This window comes from Danio rerio, chromosome 2, assembly GCF_049306965.1.
Source record: "Danio rerio strain Tuebingen ecotype United States chromosome 2, GRCz12tu, whole genome shotgun sequence".
In the NCBI taxonomy this organism is placed as follows: domain Eukaryota; kingdom Metazoa; phylum Chordata; class Actinopteri; order Cypriniformes; family Danionidae; genus Danio; species Danio rerio.
The window spans coordinates 49,426,904-49,445,812 of NC_133177.1; the positions used below are offsets into that span (position 1 = coordinate 49,426,904).

General features: G+C 34.9%; 1 protein-coding gene across 2 annotated transcripts in view; it reads left to right on the top strand.

The window, feature by feature from the left end:
- ephb1 (EPH receptor B1) overlaps window positions 1–18,909 on the top strand; it is a 550,777-nt gene that overhangs the window by 830 nt on the left and 531,038 nt on the right. The window lies entirely within an intron of this gene.

The following is an 18,909-nucleotide window of genomic DNA, read 5'->3' on the forward strand; positions in this document are numbered from 1 at the left end:
AGGCTTAAACAGCCCACATATTCATGCTCAAAGGTGCAGTAGGTGATTGTTTTTAATAACATTTTTTGTTGTGCTGCTTGTAAGTCTCTTTAGATTCCAATAGTACTGCTTAAAGTAAATGTGTTTATATGTATTTTTATATTCTGGGTAAGGCATAAGACAAAAAAAAAGTTAATCCAATTGAAATTTGTCGGACCGACAATTTCCGTAATTCTGATAAGTAGCCCAAAATGTCTGTCAGCAGCTGTAGATTTGTACATCTGGTCAGCCATTCACATGCGCAGGAGAGAGAGTTTGACAGTGGTAAAAACAAAAGCTGATTCAAAACTTTTTAAATTCCTGAATCAGAAGCAGCTTTTCCACTATTGTGCTGAATTGTTCTTTAAGCAGAACCATTCGGTTCAGTGCCAAACCGGGGCAGACAGCATGGATACTGTTTCATTTTCCACTGTCGTGCTGCAACAAAGCTCTTTGAAACATTACATAAATAGCCTCACTAATTGCCTAGGCCACGCAATGTGAACGGCTCCCTTTGTTCAGCCGTTTATTATTATTATTTATTATTTAAATTTAAATAAGAGTCAAAACTAGTTTTTTCATGATTATAAAAGTGAAAGCAACCGTGTGACTAAGCAATGTCATGCCACTCTATCAAATAGGGGTGCTAAATATAGGTACATGCCACAGCACCCTTATTTATTTAGAGGTCATATGTTCCTCTGGCTAAATTTTATTTGGAGGGAAAATGATCTAAATGTTACGTGATAATTGAAAATGATTAGAGGGGAAATAATACATTTCAAATCTCTACATAACAGACAATTAAACAATGATAAGGCAACAATATTAGTGCATTTGTATTATAGTGACAGAAATATATTTTTGGACAGGCCTTGTCAAAAGTGAGCACCCACTTTCACTAATAAAAAATGTAGCACTTAAATTATTTCATTTTTAACAATCAAATAAAATACACAGCGGTTTTATCTCAAAAGTTGATAATGATATAAAATATACTACATTTTGATGGTAAAGTATAAACTTTTAAGCGATTGCTGTTATTTGTTTCGGTATTCAAACATTAAATAATAAATGCAGCAAGTGAAATAAAAATGAATATGAAACAACATTTATATATAGCAGGATTTAAAGCATATAAAGGACTATTATAGCAAAATGCTATTCTTTTATCTTTGATTTTTATTGTTTTATTTTTGTTATTTGAATTATTTTTTGTATTCTAATTAAGTAACAACCTATAGACAAATTTTTTGCTTGACGTTTTAGAAAATATTTGCGTAGCTACCCAGTGTATAGTAAAGATCACCAAAACAAAAAAACAAAAACATGTTACATGCCCCCATAAATGTCAAACTAATGTATAACTCAATCGTATAATGGCCTATAGCTGAACTAATGAAAATTGCTAATTTTATAAAACATTTGTCAAAACGTTTTGATATTTTTCTAGTAAACGCAATACAGACATTTAAGAATCCATATTTATTTAATTTATTAATTCATTTGACTTGTTTATTAGTGCATATAGGCTATAATATAAATCATACAACAGTACCTTGGACCGACAGTGCCACTCCATAAAGCTTTCAAGCAAAGTCCAAAAAAAATGTAAGATTTAAGAAAGAGTGTTGACCTTTTAGCGTAGACTTTTGGACGGGCGACATTACAGCACGCCGCTACCATCCTTCAGGTGGTCTCGCTGGTATTAAATTAACAAGCCGTCTGGGCTTTGAATTAAAAAGTTAAATTATTTCCTTGTTAAAAGAGTCTGCAAGTTCGTGTTCCATGGATATAGTGATTTTGTTGTGGTCATCGATGATGTTAAGTGTGTCTTTATTGCTTTATTCGATGCGCAGCAGGAAAATATGTCGTTCAGTAGCGCTTATCATTGGTAAAGTTCTCTCCCGTATCAGAGTAGTAATGAAGTAAAGGTCTCATTGCCTAGAATGTCAATCAAATTAATCAAACTCTAGTCACAAATAAAACAATAGGCTTCAATACTATTTCTAAGATTTTAGATGATGGGTTATTATATCATACATGGGTAATTGTATTCAAGTCAATGAAATAATAACTTTAATAAATAAAATATCTTCGTAAGAATGTGATGAGTTATATACTTCTCTGCCAGAGACTGCTCTATGGTTTTAAAACCATTTTTAAACTGTATTGTTTAGACCTGGATCTTTTTTATATTAAATGTAGTGTACTTTACTTATGGATATCTAATGACTAGCGTGCTTCTGCTGAGCCAGCTGTGGTAGCTTGGCAACAGAGCCGCGACATCAACACACAGAATCTGTCGGCATAGTTCAGTTATCTAACCGTGCCGAGAATGGTTTGTTATCGTGCCACACCGTTCCAGGCTCAGTGGAGAAACAACCGTAACCGTACCGAAGTGTTCTTAGAACGGTTCAGCATGATAGTGGAAAAGCGGCTAATATTGGAGTCAATTTTGCATGCTGGAGGAACGATGACACCATGGCTGAAGTAATTCTGTTAGACAGATAATGTTCTGTTTTAAAAATATTATAGTCACGCAGAGCTGGTGTAGATTTTGTTGTTTTATAATTGGGTTATATGCACAGAAGTGTTGTTCAGCCAGTGAAATCTTCCAGCGAACGATTGATGTGACTATTTTTATAAGGGACCTTTTACAGCATTGATAATTTAGATATTTGGTTTAGATTAACAACAAAACACAAGTAAATAGCGATTTTCCACGTAGCCTGCTTTACTGAGGTTTTATTGTTGGTTTATATTCACATTGGTTCATTTTTGGACAATGGCAACCTGTGCAGGCTCCCTATATTGTTTACCTTGCTACTTTGAATATTTTGTCTGAAATAGCATGTAAGTATGGCTTAGTAATAAGTATATTTCCTGCACCCCGCGGGCCAAGCACTTAGCATACAGTAGTAGCTTTAGGACAAAGTGTGTGAGAAAGTGAAACCAACAATCCTTGCATGCGTGAAATATTACACATTAGGCCTATGACAAGTTTTGCTAACTACACAACTGAAAACGCGCTAGATATAATACAGTTTTTTTTTTTTTTTTGTTCTGAATTGTAGTATTGTTAAGTAGACCAATTACCATGTTTTTAAACATTCAGGATGCGCACGCAGGGAGGTTGCAGAAAAAAAACGGGAGCGCTAGCATTTACAGCGAGGGAATGACATCCGATGCAGTACAGAGTTTGTTGTTGTCTTAGAAATAAAATATATTGATTACACATTATATATATTATTTACATAATGCTTTCAGCATATTATAACAGCTCGTCACCCAGTGATAAGCACAGTGATTCGGCAAAATTAACGTTAAAGTGAGCGGCGTTCGTCCAAAAGTTTCATTTGCGATAGCACCCTCCCAATGGATATTGAATAAGACGAAATGACCAAGCATCTAGCCCCAAATAAACAATCTCATTGAAGCTCCAAGTGATTTTACAAGAGAGAAGTTAAAGGTCTTCAAGTCTTTGGATGCCAACAATGATGTTCTGTGTGGTCATGTGCAAGAAATAATGCTCCATGATGTCCAGATTTAACACTATGTAGAACTAAAAACTGAGGTTCTGCTTAGCCAAAAACAAAGAAAGAAGACGGAGTTAACGTTATACAAGCTAAGGCCTGGGTAATTAATCACCAACACGCAAAACGACTGCATTCTGACAGCGAACTGCACCTGTACGGCAGGATATGTGAACCTACACATAGACGTAAAGTTGGTTTTATATTCGCACATTCAGACTTTCTTCCTTAATAATATAATTTCATTAAAGTATTATTTGCAAACTCTAAATAGCGAAATCTCGTTAGCAGCCAATGACTATCAAAGTACAACATTGTTCACAGTCAAATAAACAGTGTTAATGTTGTTTTCAAGTCACACTTGCAGGTTATTTCAAACCGAATATTGAAAGTGCCGTGGTAAACAATATAGGGAGTGTGTCACAAGTTGTCACTAAATGAATGTGTGAATATAAAACCAAGTTTACTTCAGTAACTTACACTTTCACGTTTCACTCTTAGCATTCAGTGTCAGCAGTTTAGTTCACCTATGTAACAGTTTTTGCTGAAATCATTGCTGCAATCAAAAACGAGTGATGTGTCTGATTCAGCATAGCATCAACTTACCTGATATGACATGACAGCTGCAGAGTCCAGCATTTCTAATTAGGTCGTCACTTCATTCAGCTCCCTTTTAGCCAAAGACGTCTGCAGTTAGCATTAAAGCAGTGTGGTGTATAATAAAAGTTAAGTTTTCGATTTTTGGAATTTGGCATCTTACCGCACAACATGACATCTTTCCTATTGCAGCCTGCCTTTTTTTTGCAACCAGGGACCCGCGTGAGGTCATGTGTGATGTAGGTTGGTAATTGGTCTATAAAGTTTTCTAACTGGCGAATGACATGATCTAGTGCAGTGGTGGGCAAACTTTTTAGACCCAAGGGCCACATCAAGTTTTACAAAACAAGTTACAAGTCAAACTAATTTGCACTGCTATTTATATTTACTTATCAATCATCATAAAACAATAAAATAATGCCTTGTAAAATATAATAATAATAATTACAATAATAATGTAATAATTTTTACAGTGGAGAATAGAAAAGATATTGTCTAATAGAAAAAATCTCATATTAACACATTAAAATAATTCTTAAAAATTACTGTTCAGTCAAATTCAGACAATAATCTAATTTGCACTACTTTTAGAATATACAGATCAATCATCAAAACCTTAATAAAACCACACATCTTTGATAAAATAACTTTTTAAAGTGGATGTATGCATGAAAAATATATTCTATGACAAAAATTAACACATTTAACCAGCAATTATTATATAATTTGAGTCAAATTCACAACAATCTTATTTGAGCTTTTATAAATATGCTCGTATCAATCATAAAACTATGAGATAAAACGGAAGATGAATGTGTTGTGTACTGTCATCTTTACAGTGTTTGGGATTTCAGGAGATGTGGCTTTGGACAGAAGGGGAGGGACTGTGATTCAAAGATATTATGCTAACGGATAGCATTTTGACAGATCAACTACAATAAATGTATGGTTATGTCACAAGGCTGGATAAAAAGACTTATTGACGTCATACTGTTTAACGCTGAGTCAAGGTCTGTTTCACACATGTAATTTAGAAGCAGTGTTAGCACCCGACTGAAATGTAAACCTAAACCAACCTCGTTCTGCTCCTTTATTAATAACTAAAGTGTGATGACAAATTATATCAACATTCAGTGTTATGGCACCATTTACACTCTTTTAATATGGAGAGTACAAACAAGCAGGCGTTGTCCATTTTTAGATGTACTCCTCTCAGATACGAGGGTCTGTTCCGGTATTTTCTTCTTCCCTCTCACCTGCGCATCTCCTGGGTAGAGTCCATCTGTGCCCTCAACACGACTGATGATGTCAACAGCCATTTCCTGTATAATTGTGCCAATCTGTTCATGCCAGTGAAACTGCTCTGGGAACAGTATCAGTGTCTCATTGATTATTCTGCCTAATCTCATTTGTTTTCTATCTCTCGCTCTCTCTCTCTCCACAGTGGTCAGCTGGGTCTGTGTTAATTTCACCCTATTGTGGAGGTTGATTACTGAAACAGACATCATTTATATTGCGAGCTCCTCTGTATGGCTCTGCAGAGAGAGAGAGAGAGAGAGAGAGGGAGAGAGAACTCTTATCTCTCCTTCTGGAGTTAAAATAGCATCTTATCCCTTCCCAAATACACACACACTTCATCTACACTTCGTACAGCAGATGGGCAATTTCTACATTAAGAAACAGAAGGTTTTATATCCATTCATTTTGTTTCCATGAAACACAGCCTGGACTAAATTAAACTGGCAAACACTCAAACAGGGACTGAATATAGAATATACATTTTTTTTTTTTTCTCAAATAATTTCACTTTATCTCCAGTTTTAGTTTGGGTTTTCTGATTTTTAATATTCAAAAATAGTAATGTTTTTCGAACCATGCCGTTCTTAATCATTATCATGGTACTATCATGATCTTTTTTGATGTGCACAATGGTACTTTAGTATTTTAATTTTCTTTTTCGTGCAGATGTACCTTCTAAAAGGGGTTTATTTTCTGACATGCATTTTCATAGAGGACTGGTACAGAGGTTGAACGTGAAGTATTGAATTTAAGAATGAAATTGTGTTTTGAATTTAAATATTCACAGCTTAAATAAACAGCTATGTTAAATTTCAGGAACTAACATTACAAACCCTGGCAATCCAAGTCATTAAAATATAAGCAGTTGTAAATTCAATGTATTTTTTTCAGTGCTATTTGAGAAGCTTTTTTTTTTTTCAATACTTTTGGCATTGATTTTTGTTCCATAGACTGGGGAAGTGCATTTCAGGAGCATTTAGGCCAGCAAATACTGTCACTAGACAAACTTGACACACCAAACAATAATGTTAGATTTTGACTGTCTTGATTTGCTGCCTTTTGATTTTTATTTATTTTTTAACCTGCAAAAAATGCTTTTCTTACTTTTAGATTTTTTTGTCTTGTTTCTAGTCCAAATATTTAAAAACTCTTAAATCAAGAAGAATTTTTTAGACATGCAAAACATACTGTCTTGTTTTAAGATATAATATGCCAAAATTAGGTGAGTTTTCCCTTAAAACAAGCTAAATAATCTGCCAATAGGGTGAGCAAAATAATCTTATGTCAAAAGGAAAAACAAGATTAATTTGCTTACCCCATTGGCAGATTATTTTGCTTGTTTCAAGGAAAAACTCTCTTAATATTGGGATATTATTTCTGAAAACAAGACAATATATTTTGCTTGCCTAGAAAATGTTTCTTGATATAAGAATTTGTAGATATTTGGACTAGAAACAAGACAAAAAATCCAAGTAAGAAAAGCATTTTTTGCAGTGTACAATTTGTATTTGCTTTAGATAAAGATGTCATACTGTATGATGTTATTTTAAAATGTATATTTTCAACAGCTGCACGTTTTGTACCATATTGAACCATAAAAGATGCATATCCGTACCACATACGTATGTATACACATGTGCACACAAACATAGTTGAAGTTTTTTTTATTTTAGCTAGAATAAAAGCAGTTTTTACTTAAAAAAATAATAATAAAATAAAAGCCCCTCTTAAGCAATATGTATATATTTTTTCGATTATCTATTGTTAACTATTTATTTATTTGATTAACTATTGTTATACAATGACTTGCCTAATTAACCTGGTTAAGCCTAATAATAATAGCTAATGTAGCTGAGGTCAGCTAGTGAAGTGCTGTGCAAGTAATCCTCACTCACATTTTAAAGCAGATTTATACTTCTGCGTCAAGGGCATGCATGTGCTAAGGCTGACGCGCACCTCTCAAAAAATTTAACTACACGTCGCAACGGCGCATAGCACAAGCTCTGTGATTGGTTGGCTTGGCATCGCTGACAAGTCAGGGCAGGACTGAGAGTCGCACGAACCCGATGGAGCGATTGTTTGCAAGTGTGGAGTCTCGTGTTGTTGCAGAACAACAGAAACAGTGCGCAGAAAATAAATGCACAGCTTCGTGCGCTGCATCTACTGTGGGTCATGCCGATCACTTGACGCAGAAGTATAAACCTGGCTTTAGACTCCTTGTTGGAGTAACTGACTGCCATGCTGAAGGTCGTTGGTTCGATCACATCTTAGAGTGGGTTAGGTGGTTTAGGACCGGCAGGATTATATTAGTGCCATAACCTGGATAGGAGTGAGGTTTTTAGGTGGGTGAGTTTAGCGAAAGACAGCTAGTGAAGTACATTGCAGGTAAACCTCACTCCTCTGACCTCTAAAGGTGCTCTAGCTATAGAAGCTAGAGGCCATGGCTTTTAGCCTCCTTGTTAGAGCAGCTGACTTCCATGCGGAAGGTCGCCGGTTTGATCCCAGCTCTAAGTGGGTCGGGTGATTTAGGACGGGCAGTTCTCTATTTAAAAACGTAGCCCTATATACATTTCTGAAGATCGCGAATTATGTAGCCAGAAGTACATGCTGTATGGCTGCATTTAGTTTTTAAGGATATGAGTTTCAAATTATATGGGGCGGTATGACACCATACCTTTTTGCGCTTTCAATCTGACCACTTACCACTGTATGGACAGCTTTCCCGCCGTCTCGCCATGTATGTCTGTGGACTTAAGATGCAGAGAGGAGTTGATCACGACAACAGGGTTCGAGTTCAGTAAAGAACGGTTCTAGAAAGCATTCCAGTTCCAGTTAAGACAAAAACAGAAGGCAAAAAGTCAAATGAGTAAATAACAAAGTGAAAATGTGATGAAATCTGAAAACATGGTAATTATCAGGCGAGGGCTTTTCTTATTCTGCATTACTTTTTAAAATTTACATTGCTGTGAAAAGTATGTGGGCAGGTCAATCTGTGCTTTTGAAAACACTACTGGTTGGGTTTAGGGAATTAGGAGAGTGGGTCAGTCAGTTGACAGCGGCCTCAGGTGGATTTACGTGCCAGAAATAGTGTGAATGGCGTTCGTAACTGAAATTTGAGATCTCAAAAAGCATACACAGCAGCCTTTGGTGGATTCGCAAAAACAAAAACTGCAAAAAAACAAAAAAAAACAACAAAAAAAACGTAGCTCCTGGGACGTGTTTGGCGCTCTCCAGAAATCTATATAGTGGTATGTTTTCAGATTGAGTGTGGGTTAAATAAGCTAATAATTCTGACTTCAACTGTACATACACCTACAGTGCATATACACAGATGTAAGGATCCAAAATATCAGACCATAAGAACTGTTATGGAATTTCATGAGACAAGATGCAATGTTCCAATGGATTTTCTAATCTGAGAAGTGATAAAGAAACCAACTGTTCCACTGTTCTATTCAAATCACTGTTGACAATGCAATCACAGGCTGGAGAAACAGAGCTACTCAACAGCAGGGTGTAATGCGAAGAAGTCACCCTTCTTCTTCCACTTAAACCCCCCTTCTTGACCCTTACAGTATGTTACCTTCTGATTAGAGCACATTTCACATAAAATGTTCAAGGTTTTAATATGGTGTATCTTGCAGCACTATATTCATGTTTGGTATCATTTTAAATGTCTCTGTGTGATTGGTAAAGTGGTCTTAATTTTACAGTAATATTTTACTGGTATATGTTGATTTGGTTTTTGACTTCTATAAGATCTTGATAAGATGCTCTCCCTCCTCAGAGATGGTTAAGTCCTCAAATTCACCAGGCCAGGGTTTCTGTGACACTTCTATTGTCTTGAATTTATGGCTGTTTGTTTTGACTTGAGTATATAAGGTAAGATGTGCTTTAGGACGGGGGGAGATCTTGTAAAAAGACACCCCATTGCAGCATCTCTGAGACTTATGCTGCAATGTACTTCTCTGGTCAGGTATGCATCTCTTAACTCTTTGATATATATTTGATTAATGGATGTTGTATTGTTACAGTCTCATCTCTGAATTGGCTTCCTGATGATTTATTATGTAATTGGCAGAATACAATTTTACCTGACAAATAAAATGCTAAGTTTTGATTACTTCTGGAGTTTTGCGAATTCATTGTATCCAGTAGATTATGTGGAGTCTCGTTACCCTTATCATACGGCATAATCGAAATTGATTAATTTGGCGCATTTGATTATTCGTAGCCATTGCGTGCCGATAACATGTAGACCTTTTAATCATTCGACCACTGGGAATAGCAAGTTGCACGGGCTTGGCTAAAATCTGTTTATTTAGGAAATTAGGTGAGCGTTAATGCAACCAGCCTATCTAAATATTAGTTAATCCTGCATCCTCTGACTATTTTCAGAGTGCCGACATATTGTCCGTGAGAAGAAACGCAAACCCGGGGGCGTGGAACTCTGAGCGACGTAGGTCCCTAATGAACGTACAATTAGAATATCGGACCTCAGAAAATATCAAAACTCTAAATTAAATCATAGATGATGAATGTGATCCGTTCTTACAATTAGAAATATAATCTAAATTTTAGGATCATTTAAATTGGAGTCAGATTGAATTCGGAGCTAAAAAATTAATATAAATAAATTCTAATAAATAATAAAATTTCATAAGCACTAGAAAAGGCTTACATGCATCAAACCTTCGACCATGCTGTTAGTTTCGTCATTGAGCTAATAGATGGACTCCTACACAGACACATACTGTCTATAGGTATATTCAAGCAATTGCTAAAACAAATTTGTCATCAGATTTGACTATGCAAATTTGAGCTCAAAAAAAGTCAAAAATCCCACATATTGATTAGAACTAACTTCGTAAGTAGATCTTGAGATGAGGCCATTGACAATTTATAGTTTTAAGACTTCCAGTCTCGTTCACTTTTTGATTAATGCTTGTTTTGTTGTTTGCAAGCTGTTTCTTTCATTATAGTGGTACTTTATTATGCTTTACTGCAATTTTTTCCCTAGTCGTTTACGCATAGCAGCAAATGAATCTGAAGTCTTAACTTCTTCACAGAACTTCCGCATTACAAAATAATGCAGATATGAATATGCTTTTTGTTAAGTACAATTGCCATTTGGAATCCATCGCTGCACCACCACAATAATGTTCAAACCTTATGAATCATTGTATATCGTTTGAACCTGACATTCCTTTCGACACCCTGCATGGAGGCCTGCAGCCCAGCTTCAGACTGGTCTGTTTGAAGCGTATTTCTTTTATGTGACATAAAGGCCCTGCTGCTTGTTCCTCACTTTGATGAAATCTGGTCAGCAGGCAATGCGACGTTCGTCCTCTTTGTCCTGTGTGCTCAAAACGCCCCACATCCGCTTCCGCTGTCTTCCCCCGACAGATTGATACCACGCAGATTCCCCATGAAACAAAAGCTTCAATGAGACAACGTGTCGTCCTGTGTATTTATGTTTCAGGGCGATGGATGGCTGTAGGAAGATCTGAAGCGTATCTCTTCCCACCTCCAAACGGATGATGGTTAATAATGTGACAATGTGTTCATCCAACGTCAACAGCGCTGTATTCCACATCTGAGATTCCTCTCGTGTTTGTGGAGCCACGGGCCTGAAATAAAATGCCATACGATTCTTATTTGGGCGAGTCCAAACGTTATTTTATTGTATTTGCGGTTCAGGAGCTGCATTTCTTTTAGACATTCTTCCGTCTCCGTCAAACATTCCTTTCTCGCTAGACTAAATTGACCGTTGCCGTTATTTATCCGCATCACCGAACTCTTCACTGATTCATAGCGTTTCACATTAAGAGGGCCTTGACCCTGCTGACAGGATGAAAATCCCTCAAAATATTTTCTGCAGTGTCTTCAGAAACACTGTGAAACTCAACTTTATTGCTTATAATTTGACCGTTCCACCTTCCAGTTGTATGTCATCGATGGCAGGACAAGACTTTTATGGTCTGTCTGTTTTTTACGCACTTTGGTTACTGCTGTCTTGAAGACTTTCAGTGGTTTAAACACACAGACTGGGGTTTAACTTGTCTGGCACAGAAAGCAAGTGGCACTTGCTCATGGTTGCCAGGGCTGTATGTTATTGCAGTTGCCTAATTTGTGAATAAATAATTTCCAGGGGGCAAAACTAGCAATAAAGTCTTTCACTTTCAAATTTCCTGGAATGTGATCTCACTTAACGGTTGTAGTAGATTTATTGCTGGGTTTACGCCAAACATGGACTTAAGTAGCCTATTTGGCGCTAGTAAGTTTGAGAGGGGTCTGGATGCAGACTCGTTGCAGTTGCAAACGAGCTACATGCAATGCTTTTAATGCGCACACCTAACCCTACACCTCACAGTGCAAGTGTATCTGTCTGCAGACTGCAAGAGAGGTGCGTAACAGAAAGGGCTGTAACTTGTAAGTTAAAGGTGTAACTTGCAGTTATTGAGATGCCATTAAACCATGCGAGACGTCACAACGAGATGTTGTTGGCAAGATGGTGGAAATACTTACCAGAGAGCATTTTCAGCAAATGTTTTTTTTTTCCAAATTTATCCACAAACTAATTATTTGATATAATATTTTATTAATTCATTTAGCAACTCCTCTTGCTGACTTTATCTGTTTTGTGATGACAGTTTGCCTACTCTGCATCACCCTCTGTGGTTGCAAATAACCTCAGAAACTCATGGCTGTACAATAATCACTGTGAAGGTTGGGTTTGGGGTTGTAGTAGTTGTAGACATTAATAACTATGGTTGGGTTTAGGGTTGTGGTAGGTGTAGACATTAATAACTGTGATGTTTGGGTTTAGAAGGTGTAGATGTTAATAATGATGATGGTTGGGTTTAGGGTTTTGGTAGGTAAAAATGTTAACTGAGGTTGGCTTTAGGGTTGGGGTAGGTATAGACTTAAATAACTGAGGTTGGGTTTAGGGTTGGGGTAGGAGTAGGTATAGATGTTAATATCTATGATGGTTGGGTTTAGGGTTGGAGAAGGTGTAGACATTAACAACTGTGATGGTTGGGAATGTATAGACATTAATAACTGATGTTGGGTTAAGGGTTGGGGTAGGTATAGATGTTAATAACTATGATGGTTGGGTATTGGGTTGGGGAAGGTGTAGACGTTAAATAATAACGATGATGGTTGGGTTTAGAGTTGTGGTAGGTATAGACGTTAATAAATGTCATGGTTGGGTTTGGGTTTAGAAGGTGTAGATGTTAATAATGATGATGGTTGGGTTTAGGGTTGTGGTAGTTAAAGACGTTAATAACTGAAATTGGGGTAGGTGTAGATGTTAACAACTAAAATGGTTGGGGTTGGGGTAGGTGTACAGTCCACTAATTATGATTGATGGGTTTAGGTTGTGGTAGGTATAGACATTAATAACTGTCATGGTTGAGTTTAGTTTTAGAAGGAGCAGACGTTAATAACGATGATGGTTGGGTTTAGGGTTGGGGTAGGTGTAGATGTTAATAACAATGATGGTTGAGTTTAGGTTTGGGGAAGGTGTACACAATAACTATGATGGATGGGTTTAGGGTTGTGGTAGGTACAGACGTTAACTGAGGTTGGCTTTAGGGTTGGGGTAGGTGTAGACTTAAATAACTGAGGTTGGGTTTAGGGTTGTGGTAGGAGTAGGTATACAGTAGATGTTAATATCTATGATGGTTGGGTATAGGGTTGGGGAAGGTGTAGACGTTAATAACGATGATGATAGTAGATGAGTTGTGGTAGGTATAGACGTTAATAAATGTCATGGTTGAGTTTGGGTTTAGAAGGCATAGACGTTAATAACGATGATGGTTGGGTTTAGGGTCGTGGTAGTTAAAGGTGTTAATAACTGAAGTTGGGGTAGGTGTAGATGTTAATAACTATGAAGGTTGAGTTTGGGGTTGGGGTAGGTGTACAGTGCACTAATTATGATTGATGGGTTTAGGTTGTGGTAGGTATAGACATTAATAACTGTCATGGTTGGGTTTAGTTTTAGAAGGTGCAGACATTAATAAATATGATGGTTGGGGTAGGTGTAGATGTTAATAACAATGATGGTTGAGTTTAGGGTTGGGGAAGGTGTACACAATAACTATGATGGATGGGTTTAGGTTTGTGGTAGGTGTAGACATTAATAACTGTGATGATAAGGTTTAAGTGTGGAGTAGGTGTTGACATTAATAACTGATGGGTACAGCGCCATCTTGCCGACAACATAGTTTTGGCGTGTGGGTCTCCATACCTTCAAGTTACACCTCTACTACAAGTTACGCCTCCTCCATTTTTTTTCCCTGTCTTGCAGTCCGCAGACAAACATTACTGTCACTAACTCCATTAAGAGTGTTGTGTCTGACATTGTATCATATGTAGTCTTAGCTTGCAAATCCAAGTCTGCATTCAGAGACTATTGGAGAGTTTGATAAAGATGATGCACATATGAAAAGAATCGAACTATTGTCATGTGGCACAATGAGGTGGTGTAGAATGAAGTAAGTATTGTATTGTTAAGTATGGTTACTCATACTTGAAACTGGTCCCCTGACCCATCAAAGTGCACACACGAGTGAGAAGTGAGAGCACACACTCAAGCACAGTGAGCATACACCCAGAACAGTGGGCATCTATTGTTTCCAGTGCCTGGGGAGCAATTAGGAGTTAGTTGCCTCACTCAAGGACACCTCGGTTGGGTATCTAAGATGGAGAGAGTATGGTTTCATTCACTTCCTCCAACTTTAATTCTTGCCAGAACTAGGAATCAAACTATCTTTTGATTACAAATCCAACTTCAAATCAATTAGACCCTTTTGCGTGTAAGGAGGAAACATCACAATAATGCTCGACGTTTGGTGTCAACCCAACGTAAGAGCATCCAGTTTCTGAATGGCCTCGACTGATAGACATAACATCTAAATGTCTACATAAACACACATAGCCTTGCTCTCTGATTTTCACTCATACTCTTTCTCATTCGCACACAAACACATTCAGGTAGTCACCAGGCACAAGTTAATGCTGGATTAATTAAAGTTGCCATGAAACAAAACTTAAAATTGACCTTTATTCCCCCCCTCTATTGTGACGTACATTCATTCAAAATTATCCTGAAAAAAAAAGTAGTATGCTGCATGAATTCAATCTTTGGAAACTGATTGGATTGTTGACATCCTAACAAAAGAAAATTAATAGAAACAAGACACGCCCTGATAGCCCCGCCCTAAAGCCATTCCATGTGACCAGAAGTTAAGAAAAGTCATTTTGCGGGAGGGAGGTTGTAAAGGTGAATTACTTTTTTTTCTAAATAAGAAGTGCACAGACACATCGTTTATTACAAGCACTATAAACGTATACAAATATGGCGAGACATTTTTCTTAATTAAGTTCTTTTCTGGAACAGGATCTGGCTTAAACTAAGCACTAATTATAACGTACACGCTTCTAGTTAACTTCTCTTGGTGTGTTTGGTAGTTGTGGTTCACCAGCCTGTTCTCACAAAGAAACTTATTGTTTTGTCAGTTTAGTGGCTTGTTCGTACATTTCCATACGAGTGAATTCGGATGAAAAGGAGGTGTGGCACACAACCCCTCCCCTTACCCCAACCGTCATTGGGTGGTGAGCAAATCGTACTAAATTGTACAAATTAGATCGTACGAATTCATACGAGTTAGCCACTAAATCAAAAAGTCACGAATTGCAGTGAGATTGCATTGAGTTCACAGCATATAGTTTTTAACAACAAAACTCGAGATGCTAAACAAGAAAATGGCTTTTATGATTGTTTTAGAAACTGAACATACAAAACGTTCTAGAAAGTGCTGTTTACTTGAGCTCGTATATAAATCTGTATGCATGTGATGGTAGAACTCTTGAATATGTAAAGGAGTCAAAATAGCCACACACTCAACTGAAGATCTGCTGAAAGGACATTCATTTCCAATACCTTTATTCAACTGTAATTGCTACAGTATTATGACAAGAAAGAAAACTGGTATGCTTGAGCATTCTGTCCATTAACAGTCCGATCTTGTGACTCCATGCCCTGTTTTTGGTTAATTTAGATGCCTTTGGTTCATGTTGTTAATATTTCATTCAAACTTCACCAGAGTTAATTTGTAACAAATGAGACCAAACATTTCAAATGTATCTTTGTGCTTATTTTGTGCTGCAGCAAGGTTTAAGTGGCTGCATCCACACTTATTCAAGTAAATCACAAACAGAGTGATCACACCACAGTTTATTTTAATCAGACCAATCCTTCCGAGTGTGGTTACCAAAGACAAATACTGTCAATCCTCGAGTCAATTCTGGTCCATAGATTTGCTGCTTTTATTGTACATCTATTGGCATTTTTTTTAGAATACTTATTCTTTAAACATTAAACAGAATGTATGCAGACAACATTAATGATAATATTACTTTAACAAAGCATACATTAAATACAAATGCATGTACAATAATTAAAGAAAGAAAATAAATGAGATAAATAATAAGAAAGACTTGGGCTATTCATCTGTGAAATTACCAAAATAGTTATCATTAAACCTGTCACTTGTCTTTAATCTAAGAACTTTTAATAAACGTGTCGATTGCAGTAATGAAATGAGAAAAAGAAGGTTGTGAATTTGAGAATTTTTGTTTGTGAATAAAATATTTCCCTAGCAAAATAAAAATAGAAAGGTCTGTGGGATTTTTCTCTGGATCTAGTGTTGCTGCTCATGAGTTTTGGCCTGATTTAAAAAAAAAAAAAAAAAAAAGTGAGATCCCATTGCAAGACATTTTTATTGCCATTTATTTTTATATAGCTTGAGTTTTACTACAAGTACTATGGTACCAAACAGATTCATTAACTTTTTCTGGCTTATATTTGGTCTAGGCTATGCCTTTTAAGTGTCTCCCCTGCATGTTAAAGACGGTCTTTTGCTGCCACTTGCTGGCATAAATATGACATTTGAACTTGTCACTGAATCCATTTGAACTTTTAATGCTTTATTTATGGTACTGTAAATAACATGCTGACAAACAAAAATGATTCAATAATAAACCTAATATTTATTAGTTTAAAATTGATTTTGAAACCCTAAAAGAAAAAAAGCTATTAAAAATAAAAAAGCTAAAGGATGTATGTAGTTTTGGAATAATTTTCTTATGTGAATTTTATTTATTTAATAATTAATTAATTTATTTATTTATTATTTATTTATTTGCTTGTTTGTTTGTTCTCCAGTGATTTTCTTTCTTTTTGATATTAATGTAATTAATAATATATATTGTATTCCTCTCTTTAAAAAAATAATACATTTGAACTCAAAGGAATCAATTTACTGGTATGAATCAAATTACCAACAACATTAGTCTACGAGCCTATGCCACATTTTCTTTACCAAAGTCCATTCCTGCTATTAAATGTCTGTTTATTAGAAAGTTTCTCCGACAATCCCATATATTACCCTCTTTGTCTTTTTGTGAGGATGTGTTTAATAGCTACGTACAGTTTGTTCTGTCATACTGTATATTCTATCAAACAGAACTTTTCGATACTTGAACTTTACAAAGCTGTCATGTTTAAAGAGTTCAGCTGGTTTCGATCACAGTAACATCGGATGCATTTCAAGGTTTAAAGATGACTGACAGCAGTGAGTTTACTTTTGCCAACACTATACATGTGTGGAAAAACCACTGGAACATTTTAGGAATTATTTTTAGTCAGCTAATTTGACTTGGTAGAGACATGTAAATAAAGGTCTGTTTTGTTTTTGTCTAAAAAAAAAATAATAAAAAAAGTGAAAAGAAATGCTGATTATATGTTATTACTTTTACAAAAACAACTGCAGATCTGAAGCGGTTAGTTGTTCTGAGTTTAATAACATTTGCCTGATATTTGCTGCCATCTTGTGGTTGTTTTTGTAAAAGGATGTTTCTGACTTTGTGAACATGCTGACGCTGCAGAGCCATTTGAGGAGAGGTGAGCTCCAGAGAGGGGGAGCATGAGCTGTCGCTCCTCCTCCTGTAGGCTGTTTTAATGCGTACACCAACCCCACCCCTAACCCTACCCCCAGTGACATCACTCGTAGAAGAAGTGTAAAAAAGGTGGAGCTCAAGCTTAAGCTCCCCCTCTCTGGAGCTCACCTCTCCTCAAATGGCTCTGCAGCGAGCACCACTTGGACTTTTGAGCATTCTGGTAGTCGTTTTTATAGTAGTAATCAAATTAACAATTAATATTTAATATATCAAGTAATAATAATAATTTTAATAAGGGTGATACTTATAACAATGATAATTGTTGCTGCTTTTATTGTAATAAAATGTTTAGCATGATTTGATGATGATTAATAATAATAATAATAATAATAATTGTTGTTATTATTATTATTATTATTATTATTATTATTATTATTATTATTATTACTATAATTATTGTTATGAAGTACTTTAGAATAAATGTAAAAAAATTGTATTTTTACAAATACTATTAATGCTTGTTGTTTAGTGGTTTTATTTGTTGGTATGCTTTTTCATATTTATAATAGCAATAATAATAATAATAATAATATTATTAATAATAGTTATTATTATTATTGTATTATTAATAATAATAATAATAATAATAATATTCACGTTTTAGATAAATTTTATTTACCTTCATTATAAAATTGTTTTAAAACTATTATACATTTATTTATTTTTATATAGTGATTTTATTTGTGATGCTTTTCAAATTTATTTTAACAACAACAATATTATTAATAATAATAATAATAATAATAATATTTTTTTTAATAATTTTACTTTTTTATAAAAATGTTTTAACACTAATTCTATTAATACTTATTCATTGTTTTTTTGTTGTTGGTATGCTTTATTTAATATTAATAATAATAATAATAATAATAATAATAATAGTAATAATAATAATAGTAGTAATAATAATATTACTATTATTATTATTATTATTATTTCATTTTTTTATTTAGGTATCATTATTATTATTATTATTATTATTATTATTATTATTAGTAGTAGTAGTAGTAGTAGTAGTATTACTAATAGTAACATTAATAATATTAATAATACATATTATATTTTTATTATACAATAATAATACATTATTATTATTATTATTATTATTATTATTATTATTATTATTATTATTATTATCGTTTTTGTTGTTGTTTTAATTATTATTATTATTATTTTTATTGTAAGTATTATTAGTAGTATTAGTTTGTTGTTGTTGTTGTTGTTATTATTCTCATTTTTGTAGTTGTTGTTGTTGTTGTTGTTGTTTTTATTGTTGTTTATTATTATTGTTAATGCTAATTATATTTAACTTTTATTATAAGAATGTTTTAATACTAATAATTTTATTTATTGTTTTTATTGCTTTTAAAATAATTTTAATAATAATTCATTTTCTTTTTGGCTTAGTCCCTTTTATTAATCTGGGGTCGCC